At 40.3% G+C, this 11,843-nt stretch overlaps 1 protein-coding gene across 2 annotated transcripts in view; it reads left to right on the top strand.

Annotated features, from left to right (window-relative positions):
• Positions 1–2,574: 2,574 nt before the first annotated feature.
• The window catches only part of mid2 (midline 2), a 165,886-nt gene continuing 156,617 nt past the window's right edge, over positions 2,575–11,843 (top strand). For both annotated transcript variants that reach the window (XM_014334759.2, XM_005913390.3), the window contains exon 1: positions 2,575–3,040. The gene's annotated coding sequence lies outside the window, so the exon portion shown is untranslated. The remainder of the gene's footprint in view (positions 3,041–11,843) is intronic.

Genomic DNA, 11,843 nt, shown 5'->3' with positions numbered 1-11,843 from the left:
TACTAAACCTGGAAATATAACAACAGTGAATGAAAATGGATGGATGGATGGATGGATGGATGGATGGATGGATGGATGGATGGAAGAAAAGTAAGCTTCATTTAGTTTTTTTTTTTTTTTACTTCAGCTGAGATTTTTCGCATTCCTAGTACTGCTCTCCATAAACAATGCACTGGTTGGTCTTTTCTCACATACTTTACTTACACGCAGACATACTTAGCAAAGCTTCCCTGCCTAAATGTGCCATGTGTATTTTATCCGCGGACATTAAACAAAGATGATGTCTGCATTCAGTGTTTTTCTTTTTTTAACTTTGCAGAATTGGTTCTGTGTTCCTCTGACCAGTGACGGCAGTGTCACACAGTCTGCCTCTGATCTTCATGCACATTTCAGACAAAAACGATGTCCACTTATAAAAAGATAATACTAACAATACTAACCATGACCACAAACCCCACAAGGTGGCTTTTAAAATCTGTTTTGTGTGCTCACAGGTGTAGGTTTATAAGTTCCAGTGCACCCATTGTTAGTATCACAAAAGAAATGGTGGCTTTGAACATATCAATGGAGGATTTGGGTCATCGTAAGTTTGCTTTTTATGTAGGATGAAGCTGTTAACACAGTAGATGAGTCCTTGCAAGAGAAGAAATTGACAGACATTCTTCACTTCTAAATCCTGCCTTTAGTGACAATACAAAATGAGCCAAATACTGCAGTGTAAAGTCTAAGTTCTAATAAGACTGTGTTTGGGACTGTGGGGTGTTAGAACAGGAAAATAGCAAACTTATTTGTTTGAGCCAGATAACATTCATCATAAAAGACCAAAGTGAAATGTGAAAGTCTGCCACATTTCACTTTGAAATGAGCTAATCCTCATTTCGAGAAGATTTAACTGATAAACATACTTCTTTGACAGGTTTACTCATGTGGAAAGTGTGTCACTTTGCAGACTGGGTGACACTGAAAGGCAATAAAAATTGTATTTCTTGAAAAATTAAATCTGTTTTAAATGTGTGCAACAGCTATGTTAAAGTCTATCACAGTGTACTAATACATCTCATACTTTCAGCTGAAATCTGTCTGTACAGTAATAGCATGTTGACAAGAGAACAAACAGTCTTACAGGCCCTGAATGCCAGCTCAAATATCCACCTGCAAGCTTTGATATTCAGTCCAATGAGCCCTGGAGTTACAGTTTATCAACCTAATCCATAAGCATATGTGTAAGGTGTGAGGGGTCCTGTGCACCCCTTTGCTTTTAAAACCTGTCTTACAAGCACACAGCACATGTACTCCAGCAGGCTGAGGGCCAGTGCTGGTTTTGCGTTTTGTGGGTGAAAGATACAGAGAAACAAAGACTACCTATCAGTTGTCCTTCTTGTCTCTATTGAATACTGAGCTTTTCACAGAGGAACTAATTAACATGGCAACTTGTACGGCAGTGCAGTTCTTCCAGCATTCAGTCTGTATCCCATTTGCATTTAAGAGCTGTTTGAAGGTAATTCAGCAAAATAAAACCTTGGTTCTCTTCAGAACGCCCACATTAGCTCACCTACAGAATTGGAAGCTCCTTTCAACTTCAGGCTCATAATGTACACATTTTAACGCTGGTACATTTTCTAGCTTTCTAAATGTTTATTCAGCTAAAAAAAATCTTAAGGCTACGACTATAAAAATTCAATAATTCTTATAGTTATTACAGTTTAAGGACAAAAAGCTGAGAATTCATTTGCAATAAAAACTTCTGAAAATCAGTGTTATTAAAGAATGAGACTTATAAATGAAACATTTTATTTAAATTAAACAAAAAATAGACTTCAGAACAAAAAAACATACAATCTACACACTGGTGACAAACGAATAACCCCTCGACCTTTACAGCGAGAGGAATCGTTGGCTCTGGTGTGTTGTAGAGCATTTGCTGGGTCCACGTGACCCCTAAGATTGAAAAAAAATATGCATATAAATCAGGACAAATGATGGTAGTGGCGCCCACTAGGATGGCAGTGCCCCAATACATAAGACATCAGCGGTCGATGAATGGTGTGGTATAAAAAATAATGTGGAAATATAAAATATGGCTGTTATCACCGGCTCTCAAACCAATTAACGCTAATGATGAGTCTAGCATCTCTTACGCTTGGTCGTAACAGCTGTTAAACTGTGATTGGTGCCTGGGAGTAGTGACATCATTACTGGCTTAGATTACAAATTATTTATATGCCTGTGAGAAAAGAAGGAAAACAATCTGGATTGTGGAATAACCCAAAAGGGTTATCCTGACAAAATTGTTATTATTAGTATTATTTTACATTGATTAATGGTACATATAGGATTCTAAGTTGTTCATTTTTATTAAACAACATTGAAATATTGTCATCTAAATAAATATAATTTATCTACAGTCATTCGTGAGTTAACATCTGAAAGGAAACTTCCATATAATTATAAGTAAAATTTAATGTCTTTATAATCAGCGGGCCAAGGCGACAGGTGTATTATATTAATCGATCCAAATTGCTAAGGTGAAGACAAATGACAGCGACACCGTGAGGTCACAGGGGATGGGAAAATGGTAGGAGGAGGAGTATGGGTGCGCACAGCTCGGGTTTTTTGAACGGGCTCTAAAGCAGCGGTGTAACCGATCCCAGCTGCTACTGTGTGGGGAATTGAGAGCTATTCCCGTCCCCCGTATGTTGATCACGTGTCCTTAGGGGACGTTTGCTTTGGGGATCACTTTGGGAGGTAATCGCAGCGCACCGGTGCGCGTAGCCAATTTGGAGAGAAACATCCTTAATAATAATCGTAATGATCCACCGGAGGATCAACCGGATCACTTTTGTTTCGGGGCGTTGTCATACACCCTGTACACTGGCTTGCTTTACACAGATCAGTAAGGGACTGGCACTCTTTGTGTGCTCCGTGACTCACTGACTTGTCAAAACTTCTGCGCTTACGAACCGCGATCTTTACTGCGAGCATCACATTGTTGCCATCTCCTGCAACGAGTCGACGTACGGAGCTGTCACTGCGAGCCGAGGTAGGCTGTGTTTCCTTTATGTGTGTTGTTTTGGCGGAATAGCGAGAGTAACATGCACGAGAGTGCACACACTGGCTAGGAGCATGAGTTAGTTTGTGGAAGGCGCACGCTGTGCAGTATTGTGGGTTCCAGGGTTGCAACAGTGTAATGATCCATGTCAAATGATACAGTAATTGTATGACGAGCTCTTATCTGTACAGAAACCTGCAGCATGAAGACGTGTGTAAATGTGTGCCTAATCTTCTGCTTCGAAAAAGACGGTGAGAGAAAACAAAAACAAATGCGCTCTTGTACGTCTGTGGTGGGCAAATATTATGTCAGGGACTTAATGCAAGTGTTTAATGTTCACAGTGGCCTGCAAATTTATTCTCAAAAGTTTTTAAGAGTGCTAAAATTTCTGCACCCCTGTTGACGATGTTGCTGTTGAATATTCTGAATGAACTCTTGGAGTTTTGGAGTGGATTATATTAAAGACTGGTGAACATGCTTTAGCCTTTATGCACTCATCAGTTTAGCCATTGTATACTACAACACAACATTAAAACCACTACTACAGCTGAAGCCTATGACACTCATCGTCCAACTACAATGCTGTGCTCTCCTGGGAAATCTTGGTTTCTGGCATTTATGTGGATTGGATGTTATTTTTGATATGTACCCACCTAAACGTTGAAAAACAAGGCATGTTTCATGACAATGGCGCTCCCAGATGGCAACAGCCTCCCCCATTGGAACACTTGCACCCCACCACACCACAAAAAACAGTTCAAGAACGATTCTAGGAATGCGACAGAGAGCCCAAGGTTTTGACCCGGCCTCCAAACTGCCAGATCCCAGTACAATAAAGCATTTACAGGATGCCCAGAACAAGCCTGCTTCTCTGAGACTCCACTCTGAAACCAGCAGGAGGCAAATGATCCACTTCTAATGTCCTGGTGCTTTTTCACACATGCCGATGTCTCAATCAGTTGCAGCTGTTTTAACAGCACAAGGTGGACTTGCACCACACTGGGCAGGTGGTTTTAAGTTTAAGGATGACTGATGTAGGAAAACAGGGACTAACCTGAGCTGACTCCCAGCCACGCCCTGCTGCTTCCAAGCAGCATTAAGAGAGGCATTTTCTCATTTTTTTTCCCCCAGAAAGATTAAAAGGAGATTTTTTTTTTAGGAATACATATAAAGTCGATTTTCTGAACAATCGCAGGAACACCAGTTGTCAAGTCTTGAATGTGTTTTGATTTTATGTGATGAAAATTTCATGTTAGTAAATAAAAATGCCAAACTAGTCCAGCAGAAGGCACAAACCAATGCTGTCACCACAAACCTGCTAATAAATGTAATATGAATCCTGCAGAGTCCCTGTTGTGATATTAGACTGTCAGCCTGGTTATTGTGGAGACAGTGCTGCAGGTGACTGTAGAGGGACTCTGGCTTTGCCTTAAGAAAAGTGTAAAATGTCAGCCCCTTATCAATAATGCAGCACACCAAAAACAGTGGGGAGTAAGAAAATGGAACCCACTGTTGGAGACAGTTACCTAGTGCTTCATCATTATTCATATAATTGTATAACAAATACTTCATCAAAATCTACTTGGAGTAATTACCAGCAATGCAAATGTTTCCATTCTAATCCTAGTGCACAACCAAAACAAACCCATATGATGAGCTTTAATGTGCCATATCTTGTCACGCTGATCACCAGTGAAACAAATTTAATGTCTATTACAATTTTTTTTTCTTTTTTCTTTTTAAAAATGGTGGTTCATCTTATAAAAATGATTTATTTCCCTGCTCTCTTACTGCCTGTCTTGTTAATGCATGATCACTGTGGTTAATGAGACAGGTCTCAGTGCATGGGGACTGACAGTTTCAGAGACTGCACTGCTAGTTGGGTGAACACAACTGACACCCTCATTCATCATGCATCCACGGGGTGCTGCTTGCTCTCCTAGTCTATCCACGCTGCGCTTCTCTCCCCTTGTCTTAGTCGAGTCTCGAGTTGCACCCTCAGATGATAATTATTAAGACATTATACTGATGACAATAGCAGTGCTTTTTTTTTTTCTGTAAAAGAGACAGGGAGTCAGCTTCTACGTGCTGGGATGATTATAACTGTGAAAGAGGGTTGGCGTTCGTTGTCGAGGTTGCAGCTGCACGATTTCCAAGAATAGATGTAAATACCAACTGTACAGTAGTGTACCTGTTTGTTACTGCTGGCAGCCAGTAGCTAATTGTGAACTAGCCAGAAAATCAAAAGCTGACTTGTCAAATATGCTTTTTTTTTTTTTTTTTTTTAAGAATCTGTGATAATACTTTATATAAAATAAATATGAAGATGTTTTTCCCCACATTTTTGTAACCAAATAAATGAAAACAAGTCTACATTCTTTTGTGCTGTGCTTCATCGGTGTTTAAAATATGTTACCTGACCTGAAGCAATAATATAAAAGTGCAATTATGAAAGCATTATTAATCTCGCTAATCCCGATGGCGTGCCATGGTGCAATTTTAAAATGTAAGAGATGTAATTAGCCCACATATACCATAATTACTGAAGTCTTGACTAAAATTTGTAAGCTTGCATATTGCAGTATCTCTGAGATTTACTCTATTAAACTTTGATGCTTGGGAAAAATCGAATGAAAATAGCAAATAGGTGAATCCCAGTTTTGTGCGCTTGTCTGCAGCAGCAGCTGCAGTCCTTGAATGTCACTGTTCACAATCATTGTTTGCATAGGGAGGTTCTCTGTACATGTAAGTCAGCTTATCCCCATAGAGCAATGGGGCAGAAAGGATATACAGCATGGGGATGTTTTTACTGAGGTCTGTCTGTCAACACACTGATGCCTGAATGGGTCTGAATAATCCATATCTTTAAGAGTCCAATTGGCTATCACAGGGTCTGTCTTAACAGCAGGAGAGTCGTTTGAGGATTGCGGCTCCAGCTTCCCATGGAAAAAAGGCTTTCTTGTGAAGAGGTGGCTTGTTAATGTGTATTTTTGTGGCAAATTGTGCGTGTTGTAGTAGCCAACATGTATATTGCCTCTAAAGAAATGAATTAATCGGCTGGTTATACTCTCAGGATGTTAATGTAATATCGCTACAATTAATGCCATTATCTGTAGACGTGAACTCGATTCTTATAGATAAATTGGAAAACCTACATGGATAATGTGCTGTAAAATGTTTGTGGGAGCGCTCCAGACACCTTGGTTTTCATTGATCTAACACTTCAGGACACAGACCTAAAATCTGAGGTTTTTGCTTCTCTCTCCATTGCTGACAGGATTTTCCTTTTGGAAAAACATCCAAATTTATAATAACAGGCAAAGCAGATTTTAATCTTTTCAAGAGTACCTTCCTTCGTGACATTCCACCATTTCATACATCAGATTATATTGGCAAGACACCAGAAAAATGCAATTTCCCTGCAATTTCACTCCTTATCTCACAATATTATTTTGCTTTCAGGTCTAATAGAAATACAATTATATTTGTAGTGCAGAATCGTGGGCTGCTCCCTGATCTTCTGTTTGAGCTGTGTAGAGATTCCTTCAGCGTGCTGCGGTAAATACAGACCAAAATAAAAACAGTCAAAGCCACATTTACTTCTTGTCTTAACTGAACAATAGGCAATTTCTCCAGCCTTCTTACAAGTGCTGCCTATTGAGTAAAAGCCAGCTGTGTTTACATATTTGCGTGCCAAATAGATTCATGCCTGCTTGCATCTGTGGTCCCCTGTGCGAGTTTGGATGTTTGTCTGTAGACACTTTTCTTATCCAAAAGATGGAAATTGTGACAGTGTGACAGAATAACCTCGGGTAGGCAGGATGCAACTGACGCTACACTGAACAGCACCACAGGTATCTCTGCCAACACAACGGCAACAGAACACTACAGCCTCCAGTCAACATCGCAGTTTGCCTTGCTACTCATCGGGGGTTTAATATTCAATTATGAGGGTCCTCCAGTTCAAGCTGTGCTGGATGGCTTATGGAAAAGCCTCGCTGATTGATGAGTGGGCATCTTAGCTAAATAAGCTCTCAGTTTGCCCCTGAAGGAGAAAAGAAACAAGACAGATGGCTTGTGGGGGTGTTTTTAACTGACGTGGCAGAGTTTTTTTTGTAGCTTTGCCTTATTGGTGAATATGTGCGGTAACAGAAGCCTTATCGCCAGTGTCCAAACAGATCAAGCCTTAAGTGAAGTCATAAAGTGCTTTCCTTTAAAATACTGGTTTTGATGACTAGTTCTTTAAACCAAAAAATATCAAATAATGCGTATTTGAAAAATGAATCTTGGAAGGTTCAAAAGTTGAAAGACGTTTTGTTTTTTCTAAATGCTTGCCGAAGGGTACCGTGACAGTGTCATCCCACTGCCTTTCTGTTTTAGAACTGTGACAGCCTGTCAAACTGTCATATCCAGCTGAGTCCGAGGATGTGTAGGTCTAGCAGTGTAGTGCTGACAAACAAGCAGACAGAAAAAGTGGTAGAAAGGGAGAGAGATACAGGCGGTTGAGCATTTGCTTAGGCACACAGAGGGGTGAGTAGCTTCTCCTCTGTCATCTCATGGCAGATCACATTCCTCAGCAGTCAGGTATTTGGACCTTGCCAGTGGGCTGTTTTGTTGGCTGAAAGCTGGACCAAGCTGTCAGTCAGATTAGCACTGTGAGCCACTGGTGGGAGCGCAGTCCTATCCTCAGGGGCACAGCCATTTCAAAGATCTGTAAATCCCCAGCACTGAGCATTCACACACAAACACACATGGGCGTGCGCAACCCCCACCCAAGAAATGAGGGACGAGATCAAGCCAGGTCACGGGAGGCTCTTTCCAAATAAAGTGTTCTTTCGGGAGACTGCTGCCTTCTCCGTGCCCTTCATGCACATGTGCATGCATTTATCCTCAAACACCCACACAGTCACACACATACACACACACACACATTCTCCCTCCTGCCTCCTCCAAATGGGGACAGCAAAAGCTCTGGCACATGGTTGGCTATCCAGTATCTATGGCTTTCACACTCGAGTCATTATGTACTGTAGCCAGTATGTTATTGCCTCCATATAAAAACGCATTAACGTGAAGTGTGATCTGGTAAAAGCCTTCGTAATATTTCATATCTAAGGATATTCTCGGGGTATACAAACTAAAAATTTATTGGGCAGACAAAACTGGATCATGAAGCGGCAAATTGATTTTTCCCCACTTTTTGCACTGATGACAGTCACAATATGCAGTCAAGCTGAATGGACTAAATACATTTGTATAAGGTCTTTTAACCCATGTTGTGCCAGCATGGCCTGACAGTGGTTCTTGTGATGTCAGGAATGTTTTCCCTTTTCAGTATTTCACTCTAAATGTTAAGTGGGAAGGAAAGTTCAAAGCAGTCATCGTATGTGTTGTGCATTCAGAAGGACATAGTGCTGCTTTTCCGATTTCAGAGTGAAGCTTCAGAGTAGGCATACTGCACGTAGATGTAGCGCTGCCTAAATGCACTGGAATGACACTTTTTATTTTTCATGTGAGGAAACAGAATATCTGCAAAAAGCATAATTGAATTTCAGTCATCGCTAAAACTTTATTCATGCGTAAGACCCAATAATGAATCACTGAATGGTCAAAGGTTTCATATTGACATTTAAAGCCTCATTGATTAACTCAGGGCATCCACTCATGCCTCGAGTAACCTTGCATGCAAGAAAACATTCTGCCGTAAAAGCTGTTGGTAGCTGATGACTGCCTTCAAACAACACAGGATTCAAGCGTTTTTTCTTTAGTTTCTGTATTAAGATGAAAAGGCAGCCAAAGTTTAGCGGTCCCATCTTAAATGGTAAAAATTAACTAATAAAAAGGAAGTAAAACTAGGATCTGTGGCGTTTTTTTTTCTCCTTCATTCACACGAACAGTCTGTTTAAAAAGTGGCCATTTCTAAAAAGTAGAACTGAACTGAACTTTAACATTCTTCCTTTGGTCCCCCCCTGCTCTGTTGAACTTACTGTTTTTTCCTCTTTATTTAAACTCAACCTTTCGATACCCTTTGATAGAGCTGGTTGCTGATTTTGATGTCATGTCTGTCTCACTGTCACACCAGAGATTAAGTGACAAGGAGACCATCTTATAGGGAGATAATTGAACTGTAGCGAGAACAGTGATGTGAGGGGGCCATATAGTGCCTGATAAAGATGTTCTGACAGGCAGATATGGAGATGAGGGTGGAAGACAGATGAATTTATCATCCATTTATAAAGTTAATCTGACGTTTTGTCATGTGCTTACATGGCCTTAGAGAGGAACCGCAACTCAGCCGTATGCACGCTCGAGCAAGCATTGCTGATGTGCTTTGATAGTTAAATAACACTACACGTCTGCACGCGCTCCTCTGCTGCTTTCCTTTATCTCAGACCTGGGATCAGCCATAAATACAAAGTGGTTCCCATCTTCCGGTCTTGTATGTCGTAAGGGTTTGGATGTGTTTACTTCCCAGGAGATGGTTTGGAGACCACTATTTATCCTCTGAGACCACTGCTATGCAGCTCCATTTATGGCAGGGCCCTCTGTGAGGTTGTGTTTCTGTCTCTCAGTGAACAAAAGCTCTATATACTCATCTTCTGGCGTTTCTCTTGGGCTTGCTCATCTTGCTGTGAATGCAGGTGAACCGGTCTGTGCAAAGTGTTCATACACTCCTCTGTTATAAACCTTTAGTCTACCGATTTTTCAGTAGCAAGAAAATCCGTTTTTGATTATTAGTAAGCAATGTTCTGTTGGAAGCGCCACATAAAGAAAAGGTGAACAGTGGATGCAAGTTGGACATGCATGCATGTTGTGTGTAGATAAAGTTTACCTGAGCCTTACTAGATCTTTTTTTTTTTATATCCAATACTTTTTATGTCTTCAAATTCTTTGATATTTTCAGTTTTATATGATTTTTAGGTTTGTTTAACACTTCACTTCCTCTACAGATTCTGGCTGTTTTTAATGTATTTAGAACACATATAGTAAAATTTCAACATATGCCAGTATGTGAAATTCAATCAGACTGTGATTCTTATCATCTTGATTATTATCGTTCAGTATTACTGTTCATGCACAGAGCCAGCTAAATGACTCGATCATGCTCCTCAATGTTATCAACCAACTCCCCCTTGAGTGTTTTTAGTAGAGGAAGATTGCATGACCGTGGTGACACGTACTGCATTTAGAGCAGGAAGGTGAAGTTACGCATAACTAAGTAATCCAACACAGTGGCAGAGATGTTGATGTTGTGATGCTCAGCAGCAAGCCGCTTGCGGTAATCTTAATCTATCCAAATTGTGTTTAACCAAAGGAGAAAAAACAGCTGCCAGTCATTCTTAACACAGGCACTTAGCTGTGCTAGGAAATAAAAAGGTTATGTCTCAACTTCTTCTTCTTAATTCCACACTTGCAGTTTATCCCTTCCCAAGAAACACAACAGCTTTGTAAAGTGTCTTTTTTTTAGCTTCATATTTAAATCCCTTAAAGAAAACTATTATGCAGAAAGAGATTTTCTGCTGATAGTGAAGAGCAATGACTTGGAATGAACCTTTAGTTTAGCTACGCTGTATAAAGCATCATCTAATTTTTATCCATCTTCAATGAACGTGAATTTGTGAATACCGCATATGTAAATGTCAACATACACTCCATCTCCAGGCACATGAAAAGCTATTCATTTTTAATTGTTCTTGATCACAGCCGTCCTCTTACTTTGCTATTCAATAGCAGTACTACATGTATTAATGATCACATACTTTATTCATGGATTTTGGTTGGGTGTACAGGCTGCAGTAGTTTACATTGAAGATGACAGCGACCTCTGGCCGTCCTCTGTCGCCACTTGTTTTACTTATAAAAAGCAGCGGGTGATCTGGGTGGGTAGGGCTTTGCTGAATTCACTATGATGAATTACTCCTAACCTCTCACTGTCTTCCCGACCTCTGCTGCCAAAGTGCAATGTAAGGATTTCCATGTACATGCATGCATACGCTTACACGGTACTTCCTCCCGCTCCTCTCTCTCCTTCTCTCTTTCTGTCTTCTCCTCCCGTCTGTCATTCCCAATTACTGTGTGCGTCTCTGTCTTATTCAGATTTATTTGATACACATACACATACCCTGGCTACAAATATGATCTAAATCTTTCCTTTGTAGTTTGTAATCATCTCCTCGCAGGCCATCTTCGTTCTTCGCACGTCGCTGCCAGTTTCCAGCTAGATTATCCGTTACTCGTCTGCTGTGTTGATGAGAATGTTAATTTTTAGGTTTGTAGATTGAAGAAATCATTTGACACCAGCATGCGGTGTTAAATTAGAAGGTCACACTTTTTTGTTTGTTTGTCTGTTTGTTTTTTCAGAGACCCTTTTAATTGCTTAACTGAATCAACTATTTCACCTGACAGAACAACAAATGACCAATCAGCCATATTTAACTAACACACATCTGAATAACCAGGGAGAAGGGCTGGTGGCTCGAATCAACCTGTGTTTTAAATGTATATTAACAAAGTGGTGGCTTGTGTTGTATGGTTTTGTAGAATATTGAAAAGTGAAAAACTTGAAATTTGTTTAGTCTGCATACCACTTAAGCAAATAATTAAACTTGCATGGTTATAGTTGCATAAATCCATCCACCCATTCATTTTCTTAAGTACCAGTTTGGGTTCATGGAGGGAGGCTGGAGCCTATCTCATCTGTCATAAGGCAAAGGGTAGGGTACACCCTGGATGGGTTGCCAGTCTCTTGTACTGCTAAATGGGGACAAAGATTTTTCACATCATCAAAAATGGA

The sequence above is a fragment of the Haplochromis burtoni genome, unplaced genomic scaffold (genome assembly GCF_018398535.1).
Source record: "Haplochromis burtoni strain Fernald_Lab_line unplaced genomic scaffold, NCSU_Asbu1 Contig_4, whole genome shotgun sequence".
Classification (NCBI taxonomy): domain Eukaryota; kingdom Metazoa; phylum Chordata; class Actinopteri; order Cichliformes; family Cichlidae; genus Haplochromis; species Haplochromis burtoni.
This window is presented reverse-complemented; position numbering and strand designations above follow the sequence as displayed.